Raw genomic sequence first — 12559 nt, forward strand, 5'->3', positions numbered from 1 at the left:
GAGATTCAACAAGGTACTGGAAATATTCCTCAGAGATTTTGGTCTATGTTGACATGCTAGCATCACACAGTGGCTGCAGATTTGTCAGCTGCACATCCATGATGCGAATCTCCCGTTCCACTACATCACAAAGGTGCACTGTTGGATTGAGTTCTGGTGACTGTGGAGGTCGTTTGAGTACACTGAACTCATTGTCTTGTTCAAGAATCCAGTCTGAGATGATTCACGTGTGTTATCCTGCTGGAAGTAGCCATCAGAAAATGGGTACGCTGTGGTCATAAAGGGATGAACATGGTCAGCAACGATACTCAGGAAGGCTGTGGTGTTGATACAATGCTCAATTGGTACTAAGGGGCCCAAAATGTGCCAAGAAAATATCCCCACATCATTACACCACCACCACCAGCTTGAACCATTGATACAAGGCAGGAAGGACCCATGCTTTCATATTGTTGATGTTAAATTCTGACCCTACCATTCAAATGTTGCAGCAGAAATCGGGACGTCAATGTTTTTCCAATCTAGTATTGTCCAAATTTGGTGTGCCTGTGCAAATAGTAGCCTCAGTGGTGTAGAGATGCTCTTCTGCAAATCTCGATTGTAACGAGTGGTTATTTTTTTGTTGTCTTTCTAACCAGTCTGGCCATTCTCCGCTGACCTTTGGCATCGACAAGTCATTTGAGCACACAGAACTGCCACTCACTGGATATTTTTTTCTTTTTTGGACCATTATCTGTAAACTCTAGAGATGGTTGTGCATGAAAATCCCAATAGATCAGCAGTTTCTGAAACACTCATCTGACTGATCAACTCGTCTGGCACCAACAAGCATGCCACATTCAAATTCACTTAAATCACTTTTGTTCCCCATTTTGATGCTTGGTTTGAAATACAGCAGATCGTCTTGAACATGTCTACATGCCTAAATGCATTGAGTTGTTGCCATGTGATTGGATGAAATTTGCATTAACGAGCAGTTGGACAGGTGTACCTAATAAAGTGGCCGGTTAGTGTATGTAAAATCTTTGAGTCACACTAAATTATATTATATTATATTATATTATATTATATTATATTATATTATATTATATTATATTATATTATATTATATTATATTATATTATATTCCATAATTATAAAACATCTATCTACAGTATCTATCTTTACATAAACATTCAATTCAATTTACGTATATTTCTATGCTCTTTTGTACCCCACTGTAATTATGCACATCCAAAAAAAAAAAAATCGATAATAATAAACAAATTTTGTATATCTGTAACTATTTTCTTGTACAGGGACCTCCTGGTGAAAATGGAAAACCGGGCCCTAAGGTCAGACAAACCTTTTCATTATACTGTAGGTCAGAGCAGTCTGTCCTTTCTAATAAGAATGATAGTCTTATCATGAAAATATATTTTTCAAGCAGTGTTCTCATCAGGTCTTGTTAGTGAATAAGCTCTGTGTGTTCCCAAACCAAAGTCTGTTAGATAATCGTTTCCGCTTCCTGATTGGCCCTCGCCCCTGCCTACGCATATGACATCCCGCCTCCTCATTCTCAATGCTAGGAGATTATTACTGTCAATCAAAGTGGGTGGGCGGAATTTCAGGAGCCCACTTCTACTTGCTTTGATGCCCCCAGAGCTTTACTTGTACTCCTATATGCATGAAATGAGTTTTGATCTGTTTAATAATAATGTACTGTTGAACTTTTTGAGCTGTTTTTGTTTATTTGTCATGTAAAAAAATGGAGTGGTTGTTCTGTTGTGAATTTGTACAGGGGGAGATTGGAGAAAAAGGCCAAAAGGTACACTGGATTTAATCTTTGGTGTCAGTAACTCTGTTATTCTATAATGCTTTAGCCTCCTTTGAGCTGTATATGTTCTGTGCTAGGGAGAGCCTGGAACTGGTCACCGTGGGCCAATTGGACAAGCTGGTCAAGCAGGACAAAAGGTGGTTAGTTCATTAATTAATGCTGTGTAACTTTCAATTTATTCTATTAGTTTAATAATTTAAATATTACATTCCAAAAAGGTTTAGACATGCAACTAGGGCTGCATGATATTGAAAGAAATCTAACATTGCATTATTTTATATGGTAACACTTTATTTTGATGGTCCATTTGAGTATTAGTAGACTGTCTGCTTAATATCTGTTGATACTGCTCCTTCAACAGACATTTACTGACTAAAAGAAACAGCAAGCAAGTGCATGTCAACTTACACTAACCCTATCCTCAACCTAACAGTCTACTTATAATCTACTGAGAATTAGTTGCAGTGTACATTTACATTTAGTCATTTAGCAGACGCTTTTATCCAAAGTGTAACTTAAAATAAAACAAACGGACCATCAAAATTCAGTGTGACCTTTTATATTTCTGCAATATATATTGAGATATGAATATAATTTCAGCAGCTAACTTGAATAGCTCTGTTTGAAATGAGATCATTCATTTTTATGGATTGAGATTATTTTGTAGCGGAGTGAATCAAACAAATTGCAAGCATAAATAAATAAGATGGAGCTAAGGTGAAAGTGAAACAAGCAGTGCTCTGTGGTTTTCCAGAGAGTCAAACAGTAGTCGGATATTCAGGTAGAGTAACTGAATAATCAAATGTAATGTTAAATAACACTGTGCAGACTTCATTGCTGATCAACTATAATCCAACATTGGAGCTCAACATAAACTCAGCATTGCAGATCCTGCGACTATTGCGAATGCACACGTTGCGATATAGATGCTGAAACGATATATTGTGCCATCCCTATGTAGCACAGATGTTAAACTCAGTTCCAAAAGGGCCGCAGCTCTGCACAGTTTAGTTCCAACCCTAATTAAACACACCTGATCAAACTAATTGAGTCCTTCAGGCTTGTTTGAAACCTACAGTTAAGTGTGTTGGAGCAGGGTTGGAACTAAACTGTGCAGGGCTGCGGCCCTCCAGGAATTGAGTTTGACACCCCTGCTATATAGTATAAAACTAACTTTTTCATGACTTTTGCCTTTTGAATGTAATGTGCATAGGGTGAGCCTGGAGAACCAGGACCAACTGGAGCACAGGGCATTCAGGGTATTCGTGGCAACCCTGGCATCCCTGGATCAGTGGGTCAAAGAGGTCAGCCAGGTGATCCCGGAGAGCCAGGCAGACAGGTCAACATGCTGTCAGTTCAGTCATTCATTTTCTTTTCGGCTTAGTCCCTTCATTAATCTGGGGTCGCCACAGCGGAATGAACCGCCAACTAATCCAGCATATGTTTTTGCGCAGCGGATGCCCTTCCATCTCTGGGAAACATCCATACACACTCATTCACACACATACACCACGGACAATTTATCCTACCCGATTCACCTATAGTGCGTGTCTTTGGACTGTGGGGGAAACCGCAGCACCCGGAGGAAACCCACGCAAACACAGGGAGAACATGCAAACTTCACACAGAAACGCCAACTGACCCAGCCGGAGCTTGAATCAGAGACTTTTTTGCTGTGAGGCGAATGTGTTACCCACTGTGCAGCCCCCATGCTGTTAATAGTTTTCTTTATTGTAATAATTGTGTTTATTTATTCATACTTTGCTAGGAAATTAACATTAATGAAATAATTGTTTGTTTGTTTGCTTGTTTTAAAGGGTGATAGAGGGAAACGAGGGAAGAACGGCTCAGCTGGTGCTCAAGGTGCAATTGGTCCTCCTGGACAGCCGGTTTGTCTACTTTAAAGTTTATTGCACAAGTTCAGAAGTTGGTATAGTAAATTTAAGCAGCATTTGCAAAGAAATGTCAAGGTAATGTGTTTAATTAGGCCCAAAGTGCATCGATAAGTGCATAAAACATTTACTACTCTAAAATGCTTTAAATGAATACAAAGATGTTATTTTTGCTCATAACTTCTCAAGACAAAATGAAAGTTTTTTAACACCTGTGTTCACATATGCTATTTAATAGAGCATGCACTAAATGGCTGTGTTTGCATATAGTGTTGCAAATTATGTTGTTTTTTTTAGGTCGTTTTTTTTTAACACAAGGGTCAATGTATAGTGTGAATGATGTTTGTATTTATTTATTTTTATTTCTTTACCAAAACTGCATATTTAAAGTGGCTGTGCAGTCGAATGTGTGCATATGCTAACATACAAGTACAGAGCTTAATGCAATTTTCAAGTAGAAATGATTTTTTATTAACTGCAATTAATTAATTATTATTATTATTATTATTATTATTATTATTATTATTATTATTATTATTATTATTATTATTTTGTAGAGTATACTTCTACCTTGGATTTTGAAAGTTGTGGTTCATTTTACAGGGGCCTCCTGGTCTTGCTGGAGTTAAAGGTGAAAAGGTGAATTATGTTATGCAATGTTAAACCTCAACATCAATATATTAGTTCAAAATGAAGCACAACCAGGAATAAATGCACACTCCTTTGAAGGATTTATGTGTTATCTCCAGGGAGACAGTATCCCAGGGGAACCAGGAGACAGAGGAAATTCTGGACTCCCGGGTCGCCGGGTAATAATATGATAAATGTTATTTTTAAATTGATTTTAGTACAGTTTTTTTCTGTAATAGCATGTTTATTGTGATTACTAACTGCATATGGTGCTATTAAATTGTATTGAAACAACATTTTTTTGCTTTACAAGGGAGCCAAAGGCACTGATGGCAATAAAGGACCACCAGGTCACATGGTACGTCACTATCAATTTAGAAGACACTATATCATAATCAGATTAAATGTTATATATATATATATATATATATATATATATATATATATATATATATATATATATATATATATATTCCATTTATTTAATATATATATGTTTTAAATTGTTTATAGCTTTTGTTTCAATTATTTGCCCTAATTATTCTCTTTCTATAAATTGATTAGTTAACTTATTCAGTCTAAGTACACAATTTAAAAAGAAAATGACCAAATTGGTGACAAGAAAATATCTAATATGATTTTTCTAAACAGAAAAGCATAAAACATGTGATTGATAAACAAAAGATTGATAATACAACAGTTAATAAACAACTTCTGTGAAGCTGCAAATGATCTTGTTTTTTATTTCGCATATTTTTGTAGTCAAATATATCAGTCAGTGTTGTTTTCTTATATTAGCTCAATGTATTTTCTCATTTAACATACTTTGAATTAAAGCACTGAAAATCAATAAATCAATGCAACAATGTTTTGTGCGTCCATGCAATAAACAGTACTGAACAACCAGCCAAATATGTGGTTTAATAAAGATGTTATGATTCTATATAATGCCCTGTGTTCTTATGACCTTTATCTTTAATTAAGGGTCCCAAAGGCCTGACTGGTGCGAAAGGAGAAAAGGTGAGTATCTATTTTTAACCCACCCTGGTTTAAATTCCAAACAAGTTCACAACATGGAAGGGCTTTAAATATTAATAGCCGAGCAACCTGTCATGGCCATTTTCTGGCTTGCAGACAGCTTTGACAGAGCTTCACTTCTCTGTACTGACTGGCCAGTATCTATTCTTCGACCTTTAGTGTCTATATTCAAAAAAAATATTTATATGGTGACAGTACAGTCTACTGCAGTCGTGAATTTTCCTCAGCATAACTGTATGACAGGTTCAAATGTACAGTAATCCTTTTCAATTGTTTAATGGTCCATCTCACCTATTGTTTTAGATTCGTTTGTTTAGAATTATCCCACCATAAAATGAATAAAGACAAAACTTTTTGGATTGACAGGGTGACAAAGGTATGTCCGGTCACCGAGGAGAGAAAGTAAGGATTGCGTACACTTATATTAAATACCTAAATGGTGTTTATATAGATTGTTTTACCAGTTGGTTTCGTGTTTGTGTAGGGCAGCCCTCTCTCCATGCCAGGTCCCAGAGGATATAAGGGTCTAAAAGGAGATACAGTAAGATATTTCTGCGCTTTATTTTTCTGTTTCCTCTAAAGGTTGTACCTTATTGTACAATTTTCATAACATTTCTTAGTTAACAGTTCATATCAGGTTTTAGTTAAGAAATGACCAATTTAAGTCAGTGTTGTTGATGTGTAGTCTATATCTTGTATGGCAGGGTGAACGCGGACTTCCTGGATTTGATGGAGATAAAGGAGAGAAGGGTGAAGATGGTCCACCTGGTGCAAAAGTATTTTACACATCATTCTAAGTGAATGTATTTTTTTTTTTAATTAGGGAGTCAGTTTTGTTTTTCAATATATGTTTTTATTATTTTTAGTAGGAATGCAGTAAATTAACCCCATTAAATTGCTTCCTTTTATTTTGTTTGTATAATAAAATGCTACTGGACTCAATTTTTCTTCTTTTTTTCCAAACACATTAAGAGATTTGCATATGTTGACAATGTAAAGTGAATTTTTATCATTTATTTTTATGCATTTTCAGGGGCTCAAGGGTGAAGCTGGTACCAAAGGAGGCATGGGACCTTTTGGTGCACGTGGTCCAGTAGGACAAAAGGTCAAGGATAACACTAATGACATTTATTTACACCACTTTGCTGATAAAAGTACATTTTTAGAACACTGTAGATTATATTGGCCAACCCATTAGCATCAGGAATGTTGCTTCTCTGGACGGTTTTAAGAAACTTCTTCTTTTTATTTACTATTTTTGTTAATTTAATCATCCAATTATACTGAGTCGTTCATATTTTATTGTTTTATTGTGGTCTTTTTTACTTTTTTTTATTGTTCTGCTTCGTTACTGTTTGTCTTGTATGCCTTGTAGCACTTTAGGTCTGAGACAAGCACACTATAAATAAAATGTATTATTATTATTATTATATTATTATTTTGTGTGACATGTTACAGTGCTCAGCATATATGAGTACACCCCCCGCAACTCTCTCATTTAAATTAATGTTTTCAATAAAATGCTTTACAATATTATATTTGTGTATATACTGTACATTAGAATTGTTAGTACTGAAGCCAATACTGGGGCTAATCTATCAAAATAACTTACAATAATGGTTCAAAGATTAGTAGCCCTAATTTGTATGTTAGGGAAAAATATAAAAAAAAACATTTTCAAAAATAGCAAAAATTAAGAGAAACAAAAAATATATTTACAATTTTGTTGAAATGTTGTGGTTTGTATTATTTTTTTTGCATGAATTTAAATGTATTTTCTTTTCATTTCTAAAGATGTTCTGTGACTAAAATATTATTTTAATAAATATATCTGTTTTATAAATGTTTTGTTTAAAGGCACCAATATATTACCCATATTCACAGAGAAATGGATAAAAAAAATTCATTTTCAAAATGGGGTGTACTCAATTATGCTGAGCACGGTATATTGGGGTAAATTCTGAAAGATATTTGATAAACAAAAACCAATATCAAACCAATATCTAGAAAGACATGCTGAAAATACTGAAGATACTACTCTTTGCTTAGGGAGATCCAGGGGAACCAGGTGCCAATGGGGAAAAGGTAACCTTTAGCATAACACTCGTGACTCTTATATATGCTTTTCATGAACTATTTTAAATCTTCCTGATTTTTTTGACAGGGTCGGAATGGAGAACATGGACTGGATGGTGAGAAAGGTGATAAGGGAGACACGGGTGTGCAGGGCCGTAAGGGAGATCAGGTGAGGATATGAATCATCTGCATTAAATATTAAGAAAAAAATCCTGTGAGCAACATTGGTACCTGAGAGGGGGAACACTGTTCCTTAACCTTTCTAACTAACTCCATTATTTAGATGAATGATTCAATAATTAAGTAGGTTTTCCTGTCAGTTTTAAGTTATTTAAGATTGCACACTTTATTCAGAGTCTTGACGCCCATTGGTTTCTGCTTTTAGGGTGAGACAGGTGAACCTGGTTTACCTGGAGATACAGGTATTAAAGGAGAAAAGGTAGGAAAATTCAATCTGATGTTATTGATTTTACTTTTTTATATTCTCAATGACCTTCAAGTATTGCATTGCATGTCTTATTCTTCTGCAGGGCTTCAGAGGTTTCCCTGGTCGAATAGGGAGCCCGGGATTGGATGGAGAACAGGTATTTTTGTCTAAATTACATCTTAAGCAAGAAATTGTTTTAAAAAAGCCTCTAAGAACCGCTCTTTTGAATGTAAAACACAGGGTGATCATGGAGACCCCGGAAGGCCTGGCCTTCCAGGACTAAACGGCCTCCCAGGACGAAAGGCGAGTCTCTACACAGCGAGATATAGATTTTTTTTATTTTAAAGGTGAGTTAATTGTCATTTCTTTTTTCATTGCTATTTGTTAATGTCCAGGGAGAAAAAGGTGATAGTGGGCTGAATGGTCTTGATGGAGCTCCCGGACAAAAAGGAGAGAAGGTAAACTGACAATGTAAACTTATGGAGAATGCAAGAAAAGCTCATTCAGAATATGAATAAAAACCATAAAGGACTCTCCTAACCAAAAACCATAACTACGACAATTAAGATGTAGTTTTAAAGATTGCTGGAAATGTTAAAGAACTGCATAGTCCACACTACATTACCAAAGATGGTGGTAAAAATGAATTATATTGTTGGAATGAGGTGATAGAAGGTAAACACATTGACAACCAATCAAAATCCATCCTGCTTTAACAAATTCAGAACATTTCAAACAGCAGACATCAACACTGAGGTGAACACAAATGTATAATGATAGTTTTAATTCATTCATTCATTTTCTTTTCGGCTTAATGCATTTATTAATCAGGAGTCGCCACAGTGGGATGAATTTATCCAGCATGTGTTTTATGCAGCAGATGCCCTTCCAGCCGCAACCCATCACTGTGGATATAGTTATTATTATGTTTATTGTTGCTGGAATTAATAGATCTAAAATAATACTATTATCAGTGCAAATTCAATTATAAGACACAGGAAAACAATTATTGACACCATATTTGTTGCGTGATGTATCATGATTCATTACCATGTATGTCTTAAGTATGTGTATGTGAGGAAATGATCACCGAATAAGTTTGAGCTTATTCCCATATTCATCGCGTCCTTCCTCAGGGTGTGACTGGATTTGCAGGTTTCTCAGGATTTAAGGGATCTCCAGGCACACCTGGTACTAACGGTCCTTCGGGTCGACCTGGACCAGTTGGACCCAAAGGTGAAATGGGACCGAAGGTATGACCCACATCACATTCAATATATAAAACAATAATAGATGTGCATTCCTATATGTGCGTGTGATTCATCAAACCTCACAAATAGATGGATAAATAGTCAAGCCGGTGTAATTACGGCCAACTTCATACCTCACTCAATCTCATGTGGAGGAGGACAAGACCTAATTAACCCACGAAACGGAGAGGATGAGAGACAGATACAGGGAGGTTGGGGGGTTGGAGCTATTTCTGCTGGGATGAAGATTTGAGCTATCAAACCAAACTCTGCACTGAGGCCGCCTTTAGCCACAATTAGGCAGCTCTTGATGTTGATGGGAAAGGAGAGGTTCAGAAAGCTCCACTCGTGGACTGTTCATCTTAAAACATGGCCCAGGTTTTGTGAAATGGATTAAGGTTGTTGAAATTGAAAGATATGGTCACTTTGTGTACTGTATTTACTCACCCGTATTGGTGAACTTCTTGCCTCTGCCACAAAATGTACATATTTAGACATAAACCCCAATTAATAATATTAATTATGAAGTGCTATTAATGGTGATTGTGATTATTTGTAGTTGTTGTTGATTAATTACAAAAAGGTTATTGTTCATTGCTAGTTCATGCTCGTTTAAATAAGCCAAAAATTATTAGCATAGTGTTAAATTTATATTAATGGTATGTAATTTCTATAACTTTGTATAATAATAATTTTATATAACTTTTTTGGTATTATTGTTGATTTTAATTCTAAACATACAATTGTTCATTGTTAGCGTTCGATTTGAAGTAGTATTAATGTAAACCATTTATAATAGTATTCATAGTAGTAATAATAATAAAAACACACAACATTGCAAAATTATACATGCAGAAATAATAATTGTATATTAAATCATAAATATTGGATATTGTATATATAATACATGTTAATTCATGATATCTACTGCCATGCTTTTCAGTCATCATTTAGTCACCCTTAACTCATTAAAAACCAGTTTGAGTTTCTTCCTTCTGAAAGAGGGTATTTTGGAAAATGCTGGTTGCTTATGGAGCTAATAATATGCCAAAATTATCAGAATTTGAATTGTTTTAAATTGAATTATTGACAATTGTAATTTTAATAAATCAGAATTTTTATGTGCTGTTAAAAATTGTTTTTTATTTCTTATTTGAATTTGAATTTCATAACTTGAATATTGAACATCTGAAATTTAAGACAGCTGAATTTTTTTATAGATGTATTTTCAAACGTCAAATCGTCTACTTGTTTCGGTTGATGACCCCTGAACTGCTTTCTGCAGAATCTGAATTTCAAAATTTTAATTTCTGGTTTTGAATTTTAGAACATACAATTTGATGTTCTGAATTTCCTCACCTTGAATATTTGAAGCTGTATTTTTACAAACTGGACATCTGCAATCTTGGAATTCAGAACACAAAAAAAAATCTCAAGTTTGAAAATACGCCTATAAAAATTCAGCCTTGAAAAATTCAGTTGTTCTAAATTTCAAATATTCAATATTCAAGTTATGAAATTTAAATTTAAAACAACTTTTAACAGCATATAAAAATTTGAATTAAAATTGTTAATAATTAAAATTAACACAATTAAAATCAAATTGTTTTTGGCATATTATTAGCTCCATAGTTGCTAGGACGCACTGACCCCCATATATTATTTTCCCTACTATGGAAGTCAAAGAGTGCCAGCAAAAACAGAAAAAAAGAAAAACTCATGAAGGTTTAAAACAGCATGAAGGAGGTCATTTTCATGTTTTGGATGAACTATAGCTTAAATGACTATAAACTACACATTCGCATTATTGCAAAGTCTTAACTTTCTGCTGTTTTCTTTTCTAAAATTGTCTGTACAGTATTTTATATGAATATATTTCAAGTAAGTAATGATGTAAGAAATCCATTGGTTTAGTTGTACAGTATGTAGCCTCAGGCTGGCCCAGGGTCAGTGATTGTTTAGTGCTGACATGCAGCTTTGATGTTTTCAGGGAGAGAAGGGCAGGAGAGGCAGAGGAAAGGCCTGTCAGCGGGGACCGCCTGGAATACCTGGACTCCGAGGCCTAGATGTAATAAAGCATATACACACAAATAACTGCATCCTCCACCATAACAGGAGTTTATCTGTTCACAAACATTTACATTTCCAAGTTATTCACGCAGCATTCTTTATGCAGGGGGAAGAGGGATCCTCAGGCACAAAAGGAGAAAAAGGAGATCCAGGACTCAGTGTATGTGAACAGCAATACCTTCTATCTAATATATATACATATACATACATATAAGTTATTATGGATTACAGTGTGTTGGAATACTTGTTTCTTTTGTTCAGGTGGAGGAAGTGAAAGATCTTGTGACAAAAGAGGTGGTTGACAAGTGTGGTGAGTATGTGTGTATGACATATGTAGTTTGGCAAATACTAAACACATAATGGACCTTCGTATCTTAAAAATAAAGTTTCCAAAGCGTGTTTTTTTTTCTGGCATCCCATAGAAGAGTTTGATACTTTTGCCTTAAACAGCTATTTTTGTAAATAGTTATTTAATAGTTTGTGTGTGTAAAATAGTTTAACATTTTTGTTTTATTTTGTATTTAATTGTGAGGTTCTGTGAATATTAAAGGGTCTGTAGAACCATTCATGTTAAAATAAAACCCTTATTTTTCCTACGAGTAAGAGTGCATTGAGCACCTCATTATGAATTAACAAAACAAAAAAAACAAAAAAACAGGGATTATCTTTCTTAGTATGCAGCTCTTATAATACTAACTGGTTCCAGTAATACTAACTTAAACAATTAACAGCAAGATGCATTTACATAAAACGTACATGGCTCAAGATATGTCTTATTTCCAGAAAATTGGTTCAAATCAAACTTAAAAAGCATTAAGTTGAAGGTTAATGCTTGAAGCAAGAAATAATATATACAGTTGAAGTCAGAATTATTAGCCTCCCTGAATTATTAGCCTCCCTGTTTGTTTGTTTTCCCAATTTCTGTTTAACAGAGAGAAGATTTTTTCAGCACATTTCTAAATATAATAGTTTTAATAACTCATCTCTAATAACTGATTTATTTTATCTTTGCCATGATGACAATAAATTATATTTGACTAGATATTTTTCAAGACACTTCTATTCAGCTTAAAGTGACATTTAAAGAATTAACTAGGTTAATTAGGTTAACTAGGCCAGTTAGGGTAATTAGGCAAGTTATTGTATAGCGATGGTTTGATCTGTAGACTATGGGAAAAAATATAGCTTAAAGGGGCTAATAATATTGACCTTTAAAATGGTGTTTAAAAAAATGTAAAACTGCTTTTATTCTAGACAAAATAAAACAAATAAAGCTTTCTCCAGAAGAAAAAGTATTATCACACATACTTTAAAAATTTCCTTGCCCTGTTAAACATCATCTGGGAAATATTTTGGGTAA

This window comes from Danio rerio, chromosome 4 (genome assembly GCF_052040795.2).
Source record: "Danio rerio strain M-AB ecotype USA chromosome 4, GRCz13ab, whole genome shotgun sequence".
Taxonomy (NCBI): Eukaryota; Metazoa; Chordata; class Actinopteri; order Cypriniformes; family Danionidae; genus Danio; species Danio rerio.